Below are 22,052 nucleotides of genomic sequence, written 5' to 3'. Positions count from 1 at the left end.
AACCATCTCTAGATGAATAACATTATTGGAGACATGTTCCTCCATACTATTGATAAGCCAACTAATAACCAATGTATCCACCTTTAACCATTTGGTATAGAATATATCATCTTCATCAATATGTGGTCCACGGTTAGCGAGATGACCAACCCCAACCCCCCCCATAAGGTTACAGTGGTGATTCTGAGTATGTCACTCTTGTAACTCATATTATCTTCAGCCATAGTAGGAAAATCTAGTAAAATAGTTCTCCAATCAAGTAATCAAAATATGACCAAGTGGAAGGCTTTAACCAACTTGGTTAATGGAGATGCTTAGCATAAACACTAAGTAATCAATTTTAATGGACAATGACTCATAAAAGGCTCAACATCATACTTCTTTATCCAGGAACAATATGCACAGGTCTCGGTCAAAGTATTTGCAAACCGACAAAAAATGCCTTGATAATCTCTTCTAATCAAAGATAATCCAAGATACATATATTCTCACAATTTCATAAGATGAAAATATGCATAAGGACATCTCTAAAACACCTCTTAATACCAAAAACCAATAGCATAAAATAATTAATATTATAAATAAATACTTATCTCTTTAGCTTCAATCGTGCTTCATAAGGAGCCTTCCATGAACAGCTTTTAATCATATCTTCATAGAGCATAATGGGGATCCTAAATTGGTAGGTCTGATACCATGTTGAATTTTGGACCCCATGAATAATACCTTGAGCAAGGGGAGAGAGAAATAAAAAAAATAAAAAAAAGAGAAAAGCTCTCGGGTATAGAGAGAAGAGAAGGAAAATAACTGAGAGTAGAGAGAGAGCACTTCACACAAGATAGATTAAAAAAAAAGAAAATTGCTTGATATTTCTGAGTTACAATCACCCCTATTTATAGTTGAGGAGGTGATAGAGTCCATGTACAACTAACCTTAAGACTCCTAATTACATTCCAACTAGAACTCTTTAAGATAAGCCTTTTATGATAAGATTACATTATCTATTTCAGAGACTAATTTAACTCAACTACAAACACCTTCTTTAAGGACGTGAATCAAGCTAGAGAGCTAGCTCTTGGTCTTATCTTGTGGGTCCCACATGATCTTCTCATGTAGATAAATATACCAGCTCGTGGTATCTTTGTGGGTCCCACTTGATCTTCAAATCTTCTATTTAATTCCAGCACATGTTTCTTACCTCTTAGCTAGAGCCACTTTGTATGAGGACTCTTGTTGACACCTCTCGAGCTCATGGTGGGTCCCACCAGTTTGTGGGGCTATGGTGGATCCCACATTGTAACAACAATGAAGTTTGAAATGAAGGTAGTTTTAGAATAGATTTAGGTTTCTCTCTATGGTTCTACCTTTCCTAATTGGCAACAACTTTTGCTGCTTTGTCCACCTGAATCCTGATGGTCGTTGCCACCAGTCATTGAAGCTCCTGTCAAGAGGCCTTTTAATCCATCTTCAAGGCATGCTTATCAACATGTTGCGGCCATATTTCAGCACGTTGCTGATTATTCAGCAGACCAAAACACATAGTCACCTACTTTGATAAGAGAAGCAGCTGCTGCCTTCTCTTCTATCTTGAATTCCAACACTTTATCTCATTGCTGCTCATGTGCAATCCTGGTGTTTTAATGAAGCATACACTTAGTGATGAGATAATTGGGTGACATTGTTGTTGTTGTTGTTTTGTGTTATTTATTTGATGAATCAGCAAGAAGTTGAGTTTCAAGTGTTCTAGAATCTATATCATCTAGCAAGTCACATTGCAACCTCTTTTTTGAATTCCAGAAAAATGGTTGTTTTATCTAGTTGGTGAGTCAACTGTTGTAATCAGCAATGGGTTTAATAAGTCTGCTTTGATTTATTGCTGAAAAATAGCACTATTGCTATTTTTATCAAGCTGGTGAATCAGCTGTTGTAATCAGCAATGGGATTTAATTAGCACTTTCCATCTTCTGTTTGAATCAAGCTGGTCAATAATTACTCTCCATGGGGTATCATGGACGCACATGTGAGTTCAACTAGTCCACTTAAGGATTTGATTTTCTCACTCTTATGTTGATTATCATATGTTGTTATCTAGTATACGTATCTGCATTCTTTATGTATTGATTATCAGCAAACATAATTCTAGTTATTATTAAAGTCTCTTGTTGTCTAAGAGGCTGGTGGTGTTTATTGGTGGTAATAAATTTGCATTTTGTTACATTAATGGTATATTGTTCATATACGGATGTTTGCTGCTGGTGGGAGGATATAAAACCCATCAAATTTGGACTATCTATATTAAACAATCAACAAGTGTTTTGTGATTGTTGTTTGGATAACAAAAATTGAAGATTAATGAATTAGATTCCCAATGAAGAATTCAGGCTTCATGTTGTTGTTATATGTAGCAAATCATTGGTTCAACAATTATCATCGGTGTCGCCTGCTCAATTTAAGAAATCCTTTAGTTCTGGAGTTATACCTAAGCTTATTATTTGATTCAACTTATTATTGGCAATCTATTACTCAAATCAAGCTTATTACTTGGGGCACCACTTTCTGATGGATTTGCTATGAATTATTTCATGTGTCTTTATTACTCTTTAGAACTTTCATTATTTACCAGTTATCTGCTGCAATACAATTGCACATTTGGTACATGTTATTTGGGCATTGACCCATTTCCACTGTTGTTATTGTGTCTTTTTGATTGAGACATTATTTTTGAAGAAGAACTCCTCAGTTGCTTGCCTTGGATTCATTATTTGCTGACTGTTGTCGGCGTTGGTTTGTCTGATGCAGAATTTGAATTTCTTAGAAAAATAAAACACATGGTGGCCTCAACATCTTATCTTTTGCTTTACCCATTACCCATTGGTTATTTGGTTGCCTTTCTCTTTTATTTGACTCTCACTTACCCTTTTGGCCAAACCTTTTTAGAGCATTGTTTTGGTTGGTCTCTTTTATTTATATGGATGTTTTAAGTCCTTTGAGACTTTTTATTGGTATACGTGGGTCTTTTATTGCAGTCTTGTGACCGATAGGCGTCACCCACTCTACTTTTTACTGCCTCCCTAGGGTCTTTTATCGTTGTCTTTTAAATGACATGCATTACACACTTTAGTGATTATTATCACTATATTTGGTCTAAATTATTTGAGGTTGGTTTCGACTTATATTTTATCACCTATTTCTACCTTTTGAGAGTCAATGCCCAGTGTTGGGACACCGTGATGGATGAGCTTATTACTACATCTATGTTATTTGGGTCAAGCTGGGATCACTGTCATTACCTCCCAACTTGAGGGGGAGTGTTGGAAGATATGTTATAATTAGGGTGGTATTGATGTAATTAGATTAAGTTTCTTGTCTCTTCTTCACTCTTACTAGGGTGAAGGTTATACTTGTAATATTGATATTTTTGGAATATATAAATAAAGCTTATGGGGGAGGGTGTGATATCAACTATCCTAATTACATCATATCTTCTAACATGTTATCAAAGATTGTTGAAGTGACTAATTCTTCCAAATCAAATAGAGGGCGTTGAGGACAGAAATTGTTGGACTGAGCATTTCTATCTAGCATCAATACGTTTGGTGTTAAGAAAAAGACCTCCTACAGGAAGGCTGGCTAGAGATTTCTTGTACAAAAACACTAGCCCACATCAGTACATAATGAAAATATTTCAATCTTTTTTTATTCCATGGATTATTCCCTTTATTACTATGCACACAAGAGAAAGGAGGAGCCTCCTCTATATAGAGAACGAAGATTCTTTGAATAGAATGAATGACCGTAACGGATGTCAGCTCAATCCAAAGGAAATTATGCGGAAGCTTTACAAAATTATTATGAAGCTACGCGACTAGAAATTGATCCCTATGATCGAAGTTATATACTCTATAACATAGGCCTTATCCACACAAGGAATGAGGAATATACGTAGGCTTTGGAATATTATTTTCAGGTGATAGAGAGATACCCATTCTTACCACATGCTTTTAATAATATGGGCGTGATCTGTCATTACGTGCAACTATCTTCGCTATAGAAAGAAGGGAATTTCACTTAAATACCTATTTAAAATAAAATATTTTTAAAAATATCGACATCATCAAAATATTTCTAAAACTACCCAACTTTGACTGGTCAAATGCCTATGTGTGCAGTCAAAAGCGATACATAAGCTTTGACTGCTTATGTGTCACCACATCATCTGTGCAGTAAACATAGATCGACACGTCATTATTTTGCCATGTCATCTACCACGTAAGCTGACACGTCATTAAATAAAAATTAAATAATCCTCACTGTATTCCACCGCATTGTATTTCAAAATAATTTATTGTAAATGCCTTATGTGTCCCCTCCCATCTTTCTCTCTCCTCTCGCCCTCTCACCGCCCCGCTCGGCCTCCTCTCCTCTTGCCCCCTCTCGCCCTCTCTCCTCTCGCCCTCTCGCCCCCTCTCCTCTCGCCCTCTCACCGTCGCTCGGCCTCCTCTCCTCTCCTCTCGCCCCCTCTCCTTTCGCCCCCTCTCCTCTCACCTTCTCGCCGCCGCTCTGGCCTTGCCGTTTCTCCTCTCGCTGTCGTCGTGCGGCCTCAACCTCCTCTTCTCTCCTCTTTCCCCCTCTCCTCTCGCCCTCTCACTGCCGCTCGGCCTCGGCCTCCTCTGGCCTCGCCCTCTCTCCTCTCACTTCCGTCGCTCAGCCTCAGCCTCCTCTCCTCTCCTCTCCTCTCCTCTCCTCTCCCCCCCTCTCCCCTCTCCTCTCCTCTCCCCTCTCGTAGTGCCTGTTGCCGCCGCTCCCCACTGCTCGGCCTCAAACTTCGCCCTCGACGCCCCTCTCTCAAAAAATTAAAAAATATTTTATATCGATAATAAAATATGTTAAATTAGTAAGAGTATATTTTTTAAATTAATTACATATTTATTTTATTTTTAATTATTTTAAATATAAGGTAAAAATAAATTTGAAAAAAAAACGTATTGATAAATTTGATTTTTAAACTCAAAACTAAAATTTTCAAAAACATTTATTAACATAAATTTTAATTGATAATAAAAAGGTGTTAAAATGATAAGAGTAAGATTTTTTATAACTTATTATTTTAAATATAAGGTAATAAAAAGTGTACCGGTACATTTATTTTTTAAACTCAAGTCAATTTTTTATATTTTTTCAGTTAATAAATATTTTTAATTGATAATAAAAGGTGTTGTAAGATTTTTAATTAACTAATATATATTTTTAATAATTTATTATTTTGTAAATAATATGATAAAAATTATACAAATAAATCGTATTTTTAAACTCTAAAATAATTTTTAGGCTTCGAGACATAACATTTATTACTTTTCCCAAAGATGAATGTCCAAAATTGTAGATATTAAGTAATAAAAAAAGTATCTGATTTTTTTATTTTTTAAAAAATATTTAATTTTTTTTTAATGACATGTCAGCTTACGTGGCAGATGACATGGTAAAAATAATGACGTGGCAGACGACGTATCAATCTATGTTTACTGCATAGATGATGTGGTGACACATAAGCAATCAAAGTTTATGTATCGCTTTTGACTGCACACATAGGCATTTGACTGGTCAAAGTTGGGTAGTTTTAGAAATATTTTGATGACGTTGGTATTTTTAAAAATATTTTATTTTAAATGGGTATTTAAGTGAAATTCCCTAGAAAGAAGGAAAGAAAGATCAAATACACTAGTCAATACTAGAAAAAATAGGCTTTCTACGTATGCATCGTCCAAAGCAATGATTTTTATCAGCTGTTGTAAAGAAAAACTTCATAGAGGCCAAAATATGAAGAAATAAGTATGACCTATATACTAGATTCCATGGATATAGGATCTAATTTAATTGATAGTGTAAGCATAGTAAAGATAAATTAGAGAGGTTTTGGGGCCGATACAATAAGAATTGCTTATAGAACATATCATATCTTATGAGATGAGATAAAAGTTAGGAATCAACTTATGTAATAGAGTCCATCTACTAAGCATTAGATCCCAAAGATAGTAAGTCTTTTCTTTCTTATGGAGGAAAGTCTTTTTCAAAGATTCTATATAATTCCTATATGAAACCGAGATAGTTACCTTTCAGAAGATTCTAATGATAGAGGGGGGTACGATACCTATGCTTTATTTTTTTGAAGGTGGGAGAAAAGATAAAATGAATTATTGATCAAAATAAGAGTTTCAAACTAATGTAATTAACCTTTTCTAGTTAACCCGGGATAGATTTACGAGAAATCTCATTCAATTATAGATATGGTAGATTAATATGGGACACCAAAAGAATTGACGGCGGAGCCGTATGAGTTTGGAAACTCAAGATGGTTGATCATGCACTGTAAGGATGATCGATCATACTTTATAAACCTGCCTTACAACAAATGATCGATCATGCATTATGTTGGAAGGTTTGTTGCTCTCTACATGATCAATCATATGTATAGAACAATGATCAATCATACTAGCTGGCAGAATTTTTGAATAAGTTAAAATCATAGGAAATGCCAAAATATGACGGATTAGATATTTCTAAAACTTTCATATGACACTTTAGGACATGGTTATGGATAACTTTTGATGACCTAATGATCCAATTCACACTTTGACCCAAGTTTTGAAAATTGGCTAGCTATTCTCTTGCATGGTTAGAGTTCTTAAGGATTTCTAAGATGTTTGGACTCTAGTTCTTCAATTCTCCATGCTCCATTCTTTGTAGGTGCTTCTTCAAGATGACTTGTTCTTCATTTTGCTTGATATCTCTTATGTTGATGTAATCGATTCTTCCTCATAGACCTTGTGTGAGTGTCTCTTGAAGGTAGTATGCATTTCTTCTTTCTAAAATGCTTGATATACATCATTAACTCATAATCATAAGTTTTGTTATCTTCAAAATTAGGGACTTGAGTCAACATAAGTCAATAGGTTAGTCTGATAAGTCTACTTGTTTGGTGAGATGAGTTTGGTTTAACTCATAATCGTGCAACTAAGATATCTTGTATTGATTGAATAAAATAGCATATTGTGTGCCTGAAACAAGACAGTCTAACTAATTGAAGTCGAGGTTTGCAAAATACATTGATTAACCAAGTTAATCCAAATTTGAGTATCATCCAAATCTAAATCCAATCAACCCAAACTCACCCCTTCTATCGGACTTGGGGTGAATCCTTGACGTAACTTGGGTGATCTGACACAAGTTTTTAGGTGCCCAAGCTGGTTTCCTAGCTCCTATCAAAGAACTATATTCAAAACATTTTACATAATTTCCATGGAAATTATACTAATAAATAGTAGAAAAAACTTTTGGGATTAAGATCCTCATGAAGATAGTCTTGATGATAACTAACACTCTTAAGTTATTAATGAAATGCATTAAGATTGATTTGCAACTCGTAAAGCCTCCATAGGAATTTTTTGGCAGCATACTCACTCAACTGGTACATGACCAATAAAACAACCAATACAAAAAGGAAAACAAACAGCTCATGCTAGAAATCAAACTATCAAGTAGCCTAGAATTACCATTTACCTAAGAAAGGGATCTCAACACAGTAAGCAAGCAAGCTCCACAATGAAGGAAAAAGAAAATAAAAGGGGAAAGGAAAAAAGAAGCAAGTCATCCAAATGGGTCAAATTTGATGAAGAGAAGGTAATGAAGGTCAACCGCCTGACTTCTAGTTCTTCAAATGATAGGAGAGAGAAAAACATATGTTATAAGTCATACCCAAGACGACTAGAAAAGTAAGATGCACAAAGACATGAAGAATAAGGTGTGTTGAAGTAGTTGACTAAACGATTCGAAGTTGACAAAATGAGTTGGGAAAAAAAGTCTTTATTCTAAGTTGATCAATCACATGATCAGATCACTAATTCAAAAAAAGGCAAATGAGAACGAGAGTCCAAAGAGGATAGACCGGATGAGAAAGAACCAGATGACTAGTTTTGGAAAAGTTTTTGAATGAGATTGAACACTTCGATTTGGCAAAAATAGGTCTCTGAAATCTGTAAGTGAGCCATCCATGTGGTTAGTAGGTCAATAAGGGGATTTTAAGTATTTTCTTGAGATTTTAATCACATTTTGTCAATATTTTAATAAATACAAAATGTCTCTTTATAAGCTCAATAGCTAGATTTTTTAATGTTGAGAAGTCAAGCATTTAAGTCAATTTAGCCCCAAAATTTATCTCTCTTGAATCTTGAAGAAAAAAATGACTCCTAACTCATAGTTTGAGATCAAATTTTGAGGTTAGATTGTGATTTTAAAAGCTACATATGAAAGAGCTAAGCTCTTGTACTTTCAAATCTTATAAGTTTGGTTTGAGTATTGATAGATTTCTCATGCAATACTTTGAAATCAAATCATTTATTCTAGCAAGTAAATTGGGTTGGCCCAGGTGGATTCTCAAGGTAAAACTTACACCCTTACCTTCTTCTTGAGAGTTCCAAGCTTTCAGCGTTTGATGCACAATGGATTACATAAGTGCTTGACTAATATGATTGCAAGGAGTTGGAATGAGAAAGGGATGGCAAATATTTGCAAAAATAAGCTCTCTTTCTCAAAATAGAACTCCAAAAGGAATTTCAAGAGAATGCTAATGAGCAGTTGTTGGTATGCCAATAAAAACTCATTAGCTTCTCAATGGGAGGTTTGATGGGGGCATTTTTAAGTTTCCCAAGCCAAACTAGCCATTTTTTGTCTATTTAAAAAAAGTTGATTTGACATTGATCGATCAGTGTAAAGTGATTGATGGAGCAATCGTCTGTAATAGCTATATTCCTACTAGAAAGTTGATCGATGGTATGATTGATCAACATCTTCCCATTGGGTTTGATATTTTAAGTTGACCAATCAATGTACATAGTATGATCGATCAGTCAGAATTCCTACTAGCAGTGCATAACAAGTATGATCGATCAATGGCTTTGCTATGATCGATCATACTTTATGTCCTTTTTTGTCAAAATTCAATATGATCAATCAGTCTTTGAAGGTTGGCCAATCAATCAACATGTTTTTGCTTTGCCTAGATAATATTGATCGATCAGTCCACTTGAGTTGATCAATCATGCTTTATATTTTTTGGCTTGTGCAATTCTGGTTGATCGATCATTTCAGTTCTAGTTCACTTTGTGAATTTTTAAAGCATGGAATTTTGTGACCCTAAGTGATTCTAACATGTGTGAAATGTTTATATGCTTTGGTAAAAATATGTTTGAATACAAATATGTCTACCTCAAGTTTTGGAAAGATTGGGCTACTCTCTTACATAGATTGAGTTTTGATATTTTTTAATACTTCCTAAAACCTAGTTTTCAATTTTTCGCTTCTTTCTGGGTTAGTCAACAAACTAGAAATTTGATCTTCATCTTCATCTTCATCTTCATCTCATGCATCTATATGTTCATCTTCGAAATGGGTGTTAGTGTGGACAAGTTCATGTCCACTAGAAAACAATTTCCAGTGTTAGTGCCCCCAAATGAGGAAAACACAGAAACTAAGAGAATTAGTAACTTGTAAAGTATACTTAATTAAAATATAATACTTAAACATCAAATTAGGTAAAATAAACATTTTTACTACACAAATAACTAGTTTAATGTATAACTAAAATATATTAATGTACTAATTAATTTTATTATATATTATGTTAGTTAAAGATTAATGTTTATTGTACATTAATACTATAATTACGTGAGTCAATTAACTGTGTACATGATTAATCATAAAAAATAAATAAATAACGTTAAAAATAACATAAACGAATATAATACATTTAAGTTATTAATTTATTGATAATATATGGTGTTCTTTAACATAAAAAAGTCATGATTAAACAAGAAAAATCTATCAAATACTAACTTTAACACACTATATATTTTTACATATTATTAATTAAAAATATTTTTCCTTTAAGTATAAAACCATTGATTTTATTAATTATAAAAATGAGTTAATTAAACCAAGTGCTTGAGTTAACAATAATTTAATTATCACCGTTAAATCACTAATACAATAGAGTAAATGGGGAAATCGAAATCAAAATCAAAATGGGGAAATCGAAGAAAATGGGGAAATCAAAATCGAAATCGAAATGGGGAAATCAAAATCAAAATCAAAATTGAAATGGGGAAATCGAAATGGGGAAATCTAAATCGAAATGGGAAAATCGAAGAAAATGGGGAAATTGAAATTGAAATTGAAATCGAAATTGAAATGGGGAAATCGAAGAAAATCGAAATCGAAATGGGTAAATCAAACGAGATCGGAAGGTATTTTGGGGGAAAGGAGAATTGCGAGAGAGAGAGAAGGGAGTGGGAGGCTGAAAGGGAGAAGAGAGGGAGAAGAGAGAGAAGAAAAGGAGGTCGAGAGGGATAAGAGAGAGGGAGAAGCGAGAGAGAAAAATGGAGAGTGACTCCAAGAGAAGAGAGGGAGGCACGGAGACGAGAGAGGAGGTGCGAGAGAGAGGGCGAGTCCGAGAGAAGACCGAGAGACCAAGGCTGGAGACGAGAGGGAGCAGAGACGGAGGCCGGAGGCCGGAGAGGAGAGTTTGAGAGAAGAGAGGGAGCAGAGACGGAGGTCGGAGGCCGGAGAGGAGAGTTTGAGAGAAGAGAGGGAGCAGAGACGTCGGGGTGCAGGGAGACGAGAGAGGGGATGTGGGAGAGAGGGAGGAAAAAATGAAAATGAGGACGCGCGAGAGAGGGAAAAAAATGTCGCAGGTTCAAACCCCCACGCGTCCTTCATCTGGATGAATGGCAAAAAGGGTGGGAAAGCACTTGAATTTATTTGTAATGTGGAGATGAAGGACCGCTTCATCCCCAACATCCAGATGAAATGTCATTTGCGCTCCACTAACGACTTCAACTGATGAAGGGCGTAATACGGTTGATCTTCTTCAAGAACATTTTGACTTCCATGGAGCTCGAGGTCTTTGAGAAGCTCGTGTTGATTAATTGGTTAGACCTTTGAGTTGTGTCACTTGAAGGAAATGCATCTACAATGATAGAATTGCATTTTTTAGCTCAATTGAGTTATGTTATCATCAAAATCAAGAAAGAAGTAAACACTCGATCAACAAATTTCAAGCAGCATTTGTGTGATATGAAATTGTTTGGGGCATTTAGAGACGGGCAAAGTCCAAGCATCATTGCACTAATAATTAGAAATTTTTTGATTAAGTTTGGTCTAACAAATCTAAATGCGAAAATTCAGATCCCTGACTAGTGTACCTAAATTGTGAGATCATATTTGAGTCGAGTTGCTTTAATTATTTCTCTCATTTGTAAAACTAATCCATTTTTTCGAGCTTGAATTTTAAAATATGGTCAGTTAAGGACCTTTGAGCTGCAATTTCGATTGAATAGGAACTTAGGATAAGATTGGTGTGCCTATTTGTGGTGCATGCATTGTGAAATTGCTTATTGAGAGGCATGTTTTTGAGCTTAAATTTTAAAATCTGGTCAATTAAGGACCTTTGAGCTATTATTTATATTGAATAAGTACTTAGGATTGGTGTGCCTATTTGTGGTGCATGAATTGTAAAAATAAATATGCTTATTGAGAGGCATTTGATTTGGGTTGACGTAAGAGAAAACAACCCTTGCTAATTTGGTCACGCCTTGGCAAGATCAAGACCATACCTTATCTCAATAAAATTGAGAGAAATTATTGTACCTATGAGAAACGGTTGGTAAGTCTTGTTTGATATTGTTGTAAGCCATGTCCTTGCAAGTGGTGTTGAATATCTCATTGTGGGTCTAAGCCTCGTGTGCCTAGGGTGTTGTTATTGTAAATCTCAATTGCGGATCTATGCCAGTTTGACTAATGTACTTATGAAAATCCCTTTTATAGGTTTAGGCTCAAAGCCTAGTGTGCTGCTATAGACTAAGTGAGGGCATATTATTTTAGGTTGGTTGCTGTAGTCAATTGAGTGGTATAAGTCCCTTTGTGGGCAGTATAATAATTAACCTTAGAAACGATTTGTTACATATGTGGTAAAGTAACCCAAACTTAATGGAACTCCAAAGTGAAAAAGAAAAAACATATAGTGACTAGAAGGATTATGAACTACTATAAAGCATGTGTCTGCATTTCACTTTATCATTTTCACTATTACTCTGATTACATATGTGTATATGCACATTGCATAAGTAGACTTAATTATTAAGATTCAAGCGTTAAAGTACGCAATAAAAGTCAACAAACCTGTTCCTCACTGCCTGATAGTAATATATTTAAAAATTATATTTTTTTAGTGTGTAACACAAAAAACAATATCAAACTTTTCCTATGATAAACATTTCCTGCCAAGAGTACTAATAGAGTTGTAGAGTTGAAATTTCGGTTTTGAGTTTCAAATATTTGATTTATTCTTACTCTTTTGGTCAATTTTGGGTGTCATTTACTCTGTGTAATTCAATTCATGATGGTCATAATGCTAAATTGGAAAGCACTTACAAAAATATGTACAATGTAGAAAGAGGCAGACCTAAGGGTCCATGAGCCCCCTAAAATTTGGGACATGAAAGAGGTGGGCTAACTATTTATATGTAAAACTTAAAACCCTTTACTTGAATTCTTAAAACACTTTACTTCCTGACATGGCAAAAATTACATGATTAAAAAAGTAGATTTGTTTCATTTTTATTACATATTTATAATTATCTTAATAATGATAATTTTATTGGACTAAATTATCTTTGTAAATTTTTTCACATTAATGTAAATCATTATAAAAATACGCAGGCTAGTGATTCTTTTAAAATGTCATTAAGTCATAAAATTGTCCAAAAGACACTTAAGCTTTAGGTGATTTAACTTCGAAATTGAATTTTAAGAAGCCGAATTTTGATTAATGTATAATATTTTGATTATTTGTTGTATTTAAAAAAATTTATATTTGTTTTTACTATATATAACCCCCCCGAAAATCAAAATGTGACATTAAATGTAGATAAATGTTTACTTATTTCTATGTGAATAAAATATTAAGATTATTTGAATGTTTGGCCAATGTAGAGAAATTTGTGATTAGATTGTAGGTTATTATTGAAGAATTAGGTTTACTAGGTCCCTCCATATGTTATAAAAAAATTAATTTTTAAATATATTCTTTTGTGTTATATATATATATATTATTTTAAAAAATTAAAATTTATATTTATGTGATTGTCCCAATTAAACCAGATGTCAAGATCTGACTTGATCAGCACATGATATCAGGTGTCTGAATGAAATTCTGTTACCATGATACAAATATTATTTTTTATTAAAAAAAGGAAAAACGTGGAGGTGGTCTTACAATTCATGTGCTCGGCCAGAGCAGCAAGTACTCAGACATCATGCAACGGAAACGTCACATGTGCGTGTCACACACCAATGCTCCCTGCGCGAGATCCGCACAAATGCTAAATCATTACGAAATAAAGTTAAGGTGACCCGCCCATCCCAGCCGTTGGATTGGTAAAGCACCATTCTATCTCTCAGTAACGACAAAAAGCATCATTAGCCACTTAAGTCATGGGTCCACTGGAACTCCATCGACAGCATGTGATTAGGATCCGGCGTCCCGGTTGTCCTCATAATATAAAAAAATCGCGACAAAATAATATGGGCGGCCCAACAACGGGCCCACCCGATTTCGAAATCCAAATTCAAATGACCCGGTTCGCACAAAATAGAAAATACAAACCCGGCCCGGTGTTAGGCCCCGTCTGCAACGTCAGGCCCCGGCGCCCTATACGTGGCTTTGGTCAACTCCTCCTCTATATAGAGACAAATCTTCTCCTAAGCAAGCACTCTCTTCACATTTACTCCTGCAGAAACACAAGCCAAAGTTCCAGTTCTTCCATGGCTTCAGAAGACGAACGGCAGCTTCTGGTGCAGAATCGCCGGAATATTATCTTGAGGTGGCCGCTGCGGCGAAGTCGGGCGACGTCGTTTGGTCCTTCCACGGCTCGAACGAAGCGAAGAAAGCTCCCGTCGGTTCGTCTGGGTAAGAGACGAGTTGGAGGAGGGTCTTTCCTGGTGAAAATCTTCCGTCGGATTCGAGTCCGGTGGTTGAGACTGCATTACTCGACCCTTTTGAAGAAGCTTAAAGCTTTCTACTCGTCGCTTTTGAGAGATCTAATCGAGGCCGGGGCGACGATGGAAGCCATCCAGTCTAGGATTATGATGGAGACGTACTTCTCCGTTCCCGTCATGCCAGTCACTGTTGCCAGCATCCCCTCTCATGTCTCATCCCCACGATCGCGCCTTGCCAAGTAATTTTTAAAATTTCCTCTTAATTTGGTCTACTCGTTGTCTTCGGTTGAGCTCCAAATTAACTATCGCCTCATGGATATTTGCTTAAATTTATTATTATCCCAATCCAGCTTCTTATAAATTCTCTACTCTACTGCTTCCGCACATGATTAATTTAAATGGAGTCCTGGTGATTTCTATTCTAGTACAAGAAAAAGACCCAGATTGAAGAAGAAGAAGAAGGTGAAAGAAGTGAGGAAGCAGAGCAGCAAAGAAATATTTCAATAGATCATCAATATGATCTTCAAAGCTGAAAAAGGTGTAGCCGACAAATTAGTAGGGGTGGAGAGATAAGGGTGAAGTCCGTAAATATTAAGAAATTTATATCCAAGAGTTGACAAATATTTGACAGGCCACTCGTCCTCCAGCGCATACGTGGGCCCAGCACAGTTCGAATATTTAAAAGAGAAATTTATGAAATTATATATTGATCCGTATGATGTGGACATTCCCGCCCTCCCAGGGAATCAATTAAATCATGCGGGCCCTTTTAAATCCGGGGATGACAAAGTAAAAAATCGGAGTGTCCCATTTCTCAAAGAGAGAGAATCTTATGATGTGTACATACAGCTAAGTGTCCGATTTTTATTCCAATTATTAAGTAACAGCTCGTGACATGTTGCAGCTTTCTATACTAATTTAACTACCTGCCATTTTGAATTGTTTGGACGTCACATACCAAACTTGTACTTAAAAAAAAAGTTATTGAAGAAATTAATATCATGGACTTCGGACGAGATACTTGAAGCAAATAAGGGGGACCTCTCAATTGCTTTGATCTAAGACGTTGGGCCCCATTCGGCGTGGCTTTTCTTAGACGTGTGCTTCAAAACATAATTCTTAATGGTTAAGACGGACAAAAAAAGACAATGCGGCCTAACAGTTTGACTTGCGTCTCGCCGCCAGGTGACACTTAATGTCACTCACGTGTAATGTATAATGACATTTTTTTCATTATTTACAATATGGTGGGTGGTAGACTTGAGTGTGAAATATGTGATGTTGATAGGATGGTTGAGATAATCGTTGATCATGATCGGACGGTTGATATAACTATTTTGTACCAAATGATTTTTCTATCCTAATAAAGTTTAGCCTTACTAGGGCTCACACTACACCTTCTACAAGCCACCCAACATCCATCCTAGTAAAGTCTAGCCTTACTAGGGCTCACTTGAAATGACAATTCACTTACCACACCATCCAAGTCCTACTATTCCTAGGACTCCTCTTCTTTCCCATTCACGCACCTAACTCTATTCTACCATTCTAATTCAATAATTTCCATTCTCCCAACCAACCATAATCTCCTCTTAAGCCTCCCAAATGCTTATACCTACAACCCTAGCTTACCTAAAACTCAACCTCTTGCATTTAGTCATCCTCCAAGGTTATTCGAATTATATCAATTTATTCTAAGGGTTGAAGATAAATATGATCAACAGATGAGTAGAGAAGGCAATCATTCAAATGAAGTAGGTCAATTTCAAAGATTATCAAATAGGAGAGAATTTGGTCAAAGCCCCAAATCACTTGAATGATTGTTTGAAACATAAGTTACCCACACCTTAAACTTTCAAATGCTATTGTTCCAAACATCTAAATAGAAGGTCAATGAAAAAAATTCATTTGAATTGTTGAAGAGCAGATATGGAAGTCTTACATGACTCTCACAACAAGAAGTCTCACACAGATAAAATTATTATAGTTGACTCATACAGGAATCTCACATGAGTAGGTGTCATAGAAGAGTCCCAGTTAAAAGTGTTTTAGTTATATTAGTGGTTAATTATGTTAAGATACTATCTTTAAGTGTTAGACTTTGGGTATAATTGGGATAAAGGTAGTTTAATTGTAGTTGGATTCTACTTATTTCCTTTATTATAAATAGAGGCTCATTGTACTCAAATTACAACAAGTTAGTGAGGTATTTCTCTTTTCCAGAAATTCAACATGGTATCAGAGTGGATTTTGTGAGTTGACTCGGTAAACCCACAATGATAACGAGATCCTTTTATGATCTATCATCTCTAGTAGTTTATGTCCCTATTTTATCTTTTTTCTTTTTTTTATTGTTCTAGTACTCATTGTTTTCTTGGCATTCGCACCTCTATACTAAACTATTCATATTACAAATTATATATCGATGGAAAGATCTTCGAGTTTACTTTCCAACTCAAAATTTTTAACAATCGAAGTTTTATACAAAAAGAAATCAATATTTGAAGCAACAAAGATCAGACTACAAGAGAGGTTCGAACAACATCAGAAGTCTTCAACTTTCGAGCCATTTTATACTATCAAAATAAAGATCTATAAGTATATTTTTTTACCTATCCAACCAATTCTCAACATGAGTTTTTTGGAGGGAGATATCGATCTCAAAAGAGTCAATGGACATGCTGGCCAAAAAAAAAGAGCATACAGTTTCGCCAGATTAAAGAGTCCAGTTGATTTTCAAGACTCCATGGATTTAGCTCATGGAGAAAAGGAGAGACAACATATTGGGGAGAAAACAAGAGGAAGAAAGAGGTTATGGACTTGTATCCTAACCCTCCCCATGAAGCTCTATTTATAGATAAATAAAATTATAATATTACAATTATACCCCTAAAACTTAAACTAATTACATCAATACCATATTTATGAGATGACTCTTTATTTACCATCATGTCATCACTTGTGGGCTTGTGGGCCTTCCTTGGTCGTGTGGTTTGGGCAGATCTTCCAACACTCTCCCTAAAGCTGGGGGGTGAGAGAACATCATGAACGCCCAACTTGTTGTAAATGGTGTATAGGGTCTTCCTGTATAAAATGGCAGTCCACCATATCTTCCAATACTTCTCCTCAAGCCGATGGTTTCTTTGTTCTTTTCCAAGACACCCAGTTGGCATAATATAAGAGAGAGTAAAATCACTCCTAGCCATAAGACATCACTCCATACTCCAATCAAATGGTCATAGTCAAAAATACTTTCTGCTCAATTTCATAGGCAGAAAAGTAGCCCGACTATGGGTGGGTACAGAGTCTACTCACTTTCTTAGAGTAGCTAAAAAATACTACTTGGGTGAATAATAGACTTGACTCACGTTGGATGTTGGGTACACTCATATCCTCTGTAGGTAGTGGGTCTATAGACATTGCTTAGAAGTGTACTAATAAACTCCTCCATCACGGTATCCCAACACAAGGCATCGACTCTCAAATGGTAGAAGTAAAACTACCAAATAAGGGGGTAAAGGGTAATCACCGAAGGATACTATTCTGGGGCCACTATGTACTTTCTTCTTCATCAAAATAACTAAAGCTAACAATAGTCAGCTACCGAGAAGTCCTTCTTCAATAATAATGTCTCAGTCAGAGAGATACAATAGCAACAACTGAAATGGGCCTATGCCCAAATAACATATACCAAATAATGAAAGTCATTAATAAAGACACATGAAATAATTTGCAATAAGTCCATCCTTGAATAAGGAGAATGTGTACCAAATAATAAGCTAAAACCGAGGAATAAACTGCTTGTAAAGGATGAAATAAGAGAGTAATTTCCAAGTCTTGGTAAACTTCAAGTCAAGAGCTACTGATCCTCTTCAGACTGGCAAGGGCTAATAATCAACTCAAGAAACAATAAATTAAATACAACCTCACCAAAAAATTTCTGAATCACCTTATCACTAAATTTAGCTTGAGATGTCATTCCTTGGTAACTTGAGCTAGCCCGAGTTGATGATGGGTTTAGGTCAATTTTCCATCCACTAATTAAGGAGGCTAGTAGTAATAACTTCACAATAGCTCAAATATCATTTGACATAATTTGTGTAAGAAGAACCAAACCAAATCAAAGAGCTCAAGTAAGTGACAACTTGAACCAACTCGACTCAAAGAAGAATCCGAGTCCAATCTTTCAATTTCGATTTGAACTCAATTGTTAACTTTAGACAATTAATCATGCAGTTAATTAAGAAAATTCTTGGCTGGCCAAAAAATCATTTCTTTTTTAATAAAAAATATAATAATCAAATTATCCACCAAATCATGATCTTGAGAAGATCTTTCATAAAATCAACCACTTACAAATATTAATAAGGAAACTTTCCCTTGTATTATGGCTCCACTTACCAAAAAATCAATCTTTTCTTGCTTTAATATTCAAGGATATCAAATTAGATTTTTGTAATCTTTCCAAATCACCAAAAAAATCTCACAAAAATCGTTACTGGCCAAAAAAGTTCATAATTCATAATGGGAACACTTATTCTCGTTGACAAATAAATCAATGAAAGTTTTTGAAAATAATATGATCTTCTAAAAATTCTTTTTAGATATTGTTAGTTAACAAACGAAAACTTTCAAAGGGTAGATAGTTTCCTAATATATTTTTTTATCAATAACAACAACTCAAAAAATTCGGATATTCGAAGACAACAGGATATTCAACATGACCTTTGATTCTTCCATTGTGAATATCTCCTTAAATTAAATCAGATTGACATGAAATTATCTCCTTAAGAAACTAGACTTAAATAAATTTCATCCAAGTATAACTTCACTTCATAAAATATACTTATTTTGAGATAAATAATTTGATAGATTTCGAACTTTGTAATTTGGTCGAACTAAGTACTCTTTCTCCTTTGGCCAGGATGACCATTGACTCTTCCAAGATCGATCTCCATATAAAAAACTCAGATTGAGAATTGGTTAAATAGGTAATAAAATAAACTTATAGGTCTTTCTTTTGATATATAATTCTCCATATAAAGTCTCGTTCTTGATAGCATAAAATAGCTCAAAATTTGAAGCTTTCTGCTGTTGTTCAAAACTTTTCTGCTTCTTGACCTTTTCTACTTCAAATATCAATTTCTCTTTCTATAAAAATCTGATGTCAACGATTTTTTTGAGTTGGAAACTAGACAAAAATATCTTTCCAATGATATATAAGTTTCTAATGAAACATATATTAAGAGAGTTAAAGATCCAATGAAAAACATGAATTTGGAAAGAAGACTAAAGGAAAAACGAGAAAATCCGCTTGTTTTTTTCTTTTTATTCTTCATCTTCTTCCTGCCCTTTTTCTCCATCGTCTTCTCCTTTTCTATATCAGATCTTTTCCTACTCTGATACCATGTTGATTTTCAGGAATCCATGAATTTAGCTCATAGAGAAAAAGAGAGACAATGTATTGGGGAGAAAATAGGAGAAAGAAAGAGGTTAGGGATTTGTGTCCTAACCCTCCACCCGAAGCTCTATTTATAGATTAATAAAACTATAATATTATAATTATGCCCCTTGAACTTAAACTAATTACATCAGTGACATCTTTATGAGATGACTCTTTATTTACCGTGATGTCATCACTTGTGGGACTGTGGGCTTGAACCCATCTTCCACCTCTCTTGGATGTGTGGAACTTTCTTGGTCTTGTGGGTTTGAGCCAATCTTCCACACACTTGGACGTGTGGGCCTTCCTTGGTCGTGTGGGCTTGGGCCCATCTTCCAATAAGCATGAAATCTATTCAATTATTTCTCTCAAAAGAAGTATATTTTATAAATAAAACTTATACTTAGATGAAAGGTTTCGAAGTCTACTTTCATAAGGAGAAAATTTCATGGCAATCCGTTTTATATTTGAGGAGATATTCACATTATAGAAGACAAGGGTCAAGCTACGAAATGAAGAAAATAAAGAGGTCATAAAAGATTCAAGAATGAAGAATTTTTTGTCAAATTAGAAATAAATTTAAATCTCTTTGAGTTTAATTTCTTTAGCAACAAACCTTTTGTGATTTTGAGCAATATTTTTGGAGATATCGATAATAGAAGTGCAAAGGTCAGTTCTACCGAAAATCTCTATTTGTTTCTTATTTTCTCTTCTATTATCTCTCCATGCATTGATGTGAATTGAGTTTCTTTTTCTCCTAAAGTCCGAGTTTTTTAGCCAAATTTGTCTTCTAATTAGAGAGTTTTTTTTTTCAGATTTAATCACTCCATGATGTGCTAATACAAGGTATGCAATATCTTGCTTCAATGTTGTTTTCAAGTTTTGTATTTTTATTACTTGGTTGTGTATCTTTTGCATAGTTAACTCTCAAAAATTGTAGTTACCCCAAAAAGTTATACTTCTCAAGTTTCTTAAGTTCTATCATTATAGTCTCCCCTAGTTTTTTTTTTTTAAACAGATCACTATGGAAGTATGAGTGTTGCATAGTCACCTCCTTCCAGTTAGGTTTATTTTCCCGTAGAATTTCTTCATTTTATCTTCTTGTGTTTTCATCGCTTCAGGGCAATGCCTAGACCCACTACCTAAAAAGTATAGGAGTGTGCTCAACATCTAGCTTGAGTTAAGTCTTTTATTCTTTGCCCAAGAGGTGATTTGTGTTTGAACTACCCTTAAAAAGTAGCGTATTTGTTAAGCCCTAAAGTTGAGTCATTTTTCTGCCTTTAAAATTGAGCGGAGTGTGTTTCAAACTAAGACCGTTTTGACAGATGTATGATGCTTTGTTGTATGGCTAGGAGTGATTTTCTTCTCCCACATTGTGTTTTTTCCAACTTGGGTCTCTATGTCCTTTTACCCCTAGCTTGAGGGAGAGAAGTAGAAGAAGAAGTACAAGAAATAGGTATTTTGTTCCACATGTTGTGGTAATTTTTATGTGACCAAAAATTTCAAGAAAGGGGGATAACAAATGATGAAGAATTTTTCATATATGAAAAAAAATTTCAGCAAAAGAAGATTGAAGACCAAAAATCTTTTTTCAATGCAAGCTGAAGTTATACACTCCATCTTGAGGGGGGAGGGGGTGTTGATGAGCAAATATGGAAGAGTCGTACATGACTCTCATAGCAAGAAGTCTCACAGAGCCAAAATTATTACGATGGAGTCTTATAGGAGTCTCACAAAAGAGTCTCAATTAAATGTGTTTTAGTTAAGTTAGTTTTTTGTTTATGTTCAATTGTTTAATTATGCTAGGACTTATCTTTAAGTGTTAGACTTTGGGTGTAATCGGGATAAGGGTAGTTTAATTGTAATTGGATTCTGCTTATTTCCCCAATTATAAATAGAGGCTCATTGCACTCAAATTACAACAAGTAAGTGAAATATTTATCTTTTCTAGAAATTCAACATGAATGAAAAGAAATCATTTTGATCAACAATGCAAAATACAAACTAGCTATAAATATAAAGCATGATTGATCAATCTTAGTGATTGATCGATCAAACAAAACTTAGCCAGAATCTGATATAAAGCATAATTGATTAATCCCATTGGATGAGTTGATCAACTTTGCCTAGTGTTGGAAGATATGAATAAGTTGGAATGTAATTGATGTAATTACTTTATGATTTTTGTCTCTTATTCACTCTTACTAGGGTGAAAGGTATACTTGTAATATTGGTACTTTTAGCAACTATAAATAAAATTTAGGAGGGAGGGTTAGAAAAATACCATATACCTATTTCAAGACTCTTCGTCTTGGCTCAAATTCGTCCATACACATCTCTCTCTTTTCCTCTTCATTTTTTTCCTTTGGTTTCTTCTCTCCCCTCTCAAGAGCTAGAATTCCTCTCTTCTCTCCTTCCCTTGAGATCTCTTGTGTTTATATCTTGGTCCTAGAAATCAACATGGTAAGCAAAGATCTGAGATGGAAAAAGGAGAAGAAGATGGAGAAGAGCGAGAGGAAATGTCAAACGCTTAGCCAATACAACCCAAAAGATCGGTTTG

This window comes from Aristolochia californica, unplaced genomic scaffold (genome assembly GCF_029961685.1).
Source record: "Aristolochia californica isolate CCGP_79_NKW_82.1479 unplaced genomic scaffold, dmAriCali1.0.hap1 SCAF_2, whole genome shotgun sequence".
NCBI classification, from domain to species: Eukaryota; Viridiplantae; Streptophyta; class Magnoliopsida; order Piperales; family Aristolochiaceae; genus Aristolochia; species Aristolochia californica.
This window is presented reverse-complemented; position numbering follows the sequence as displayed.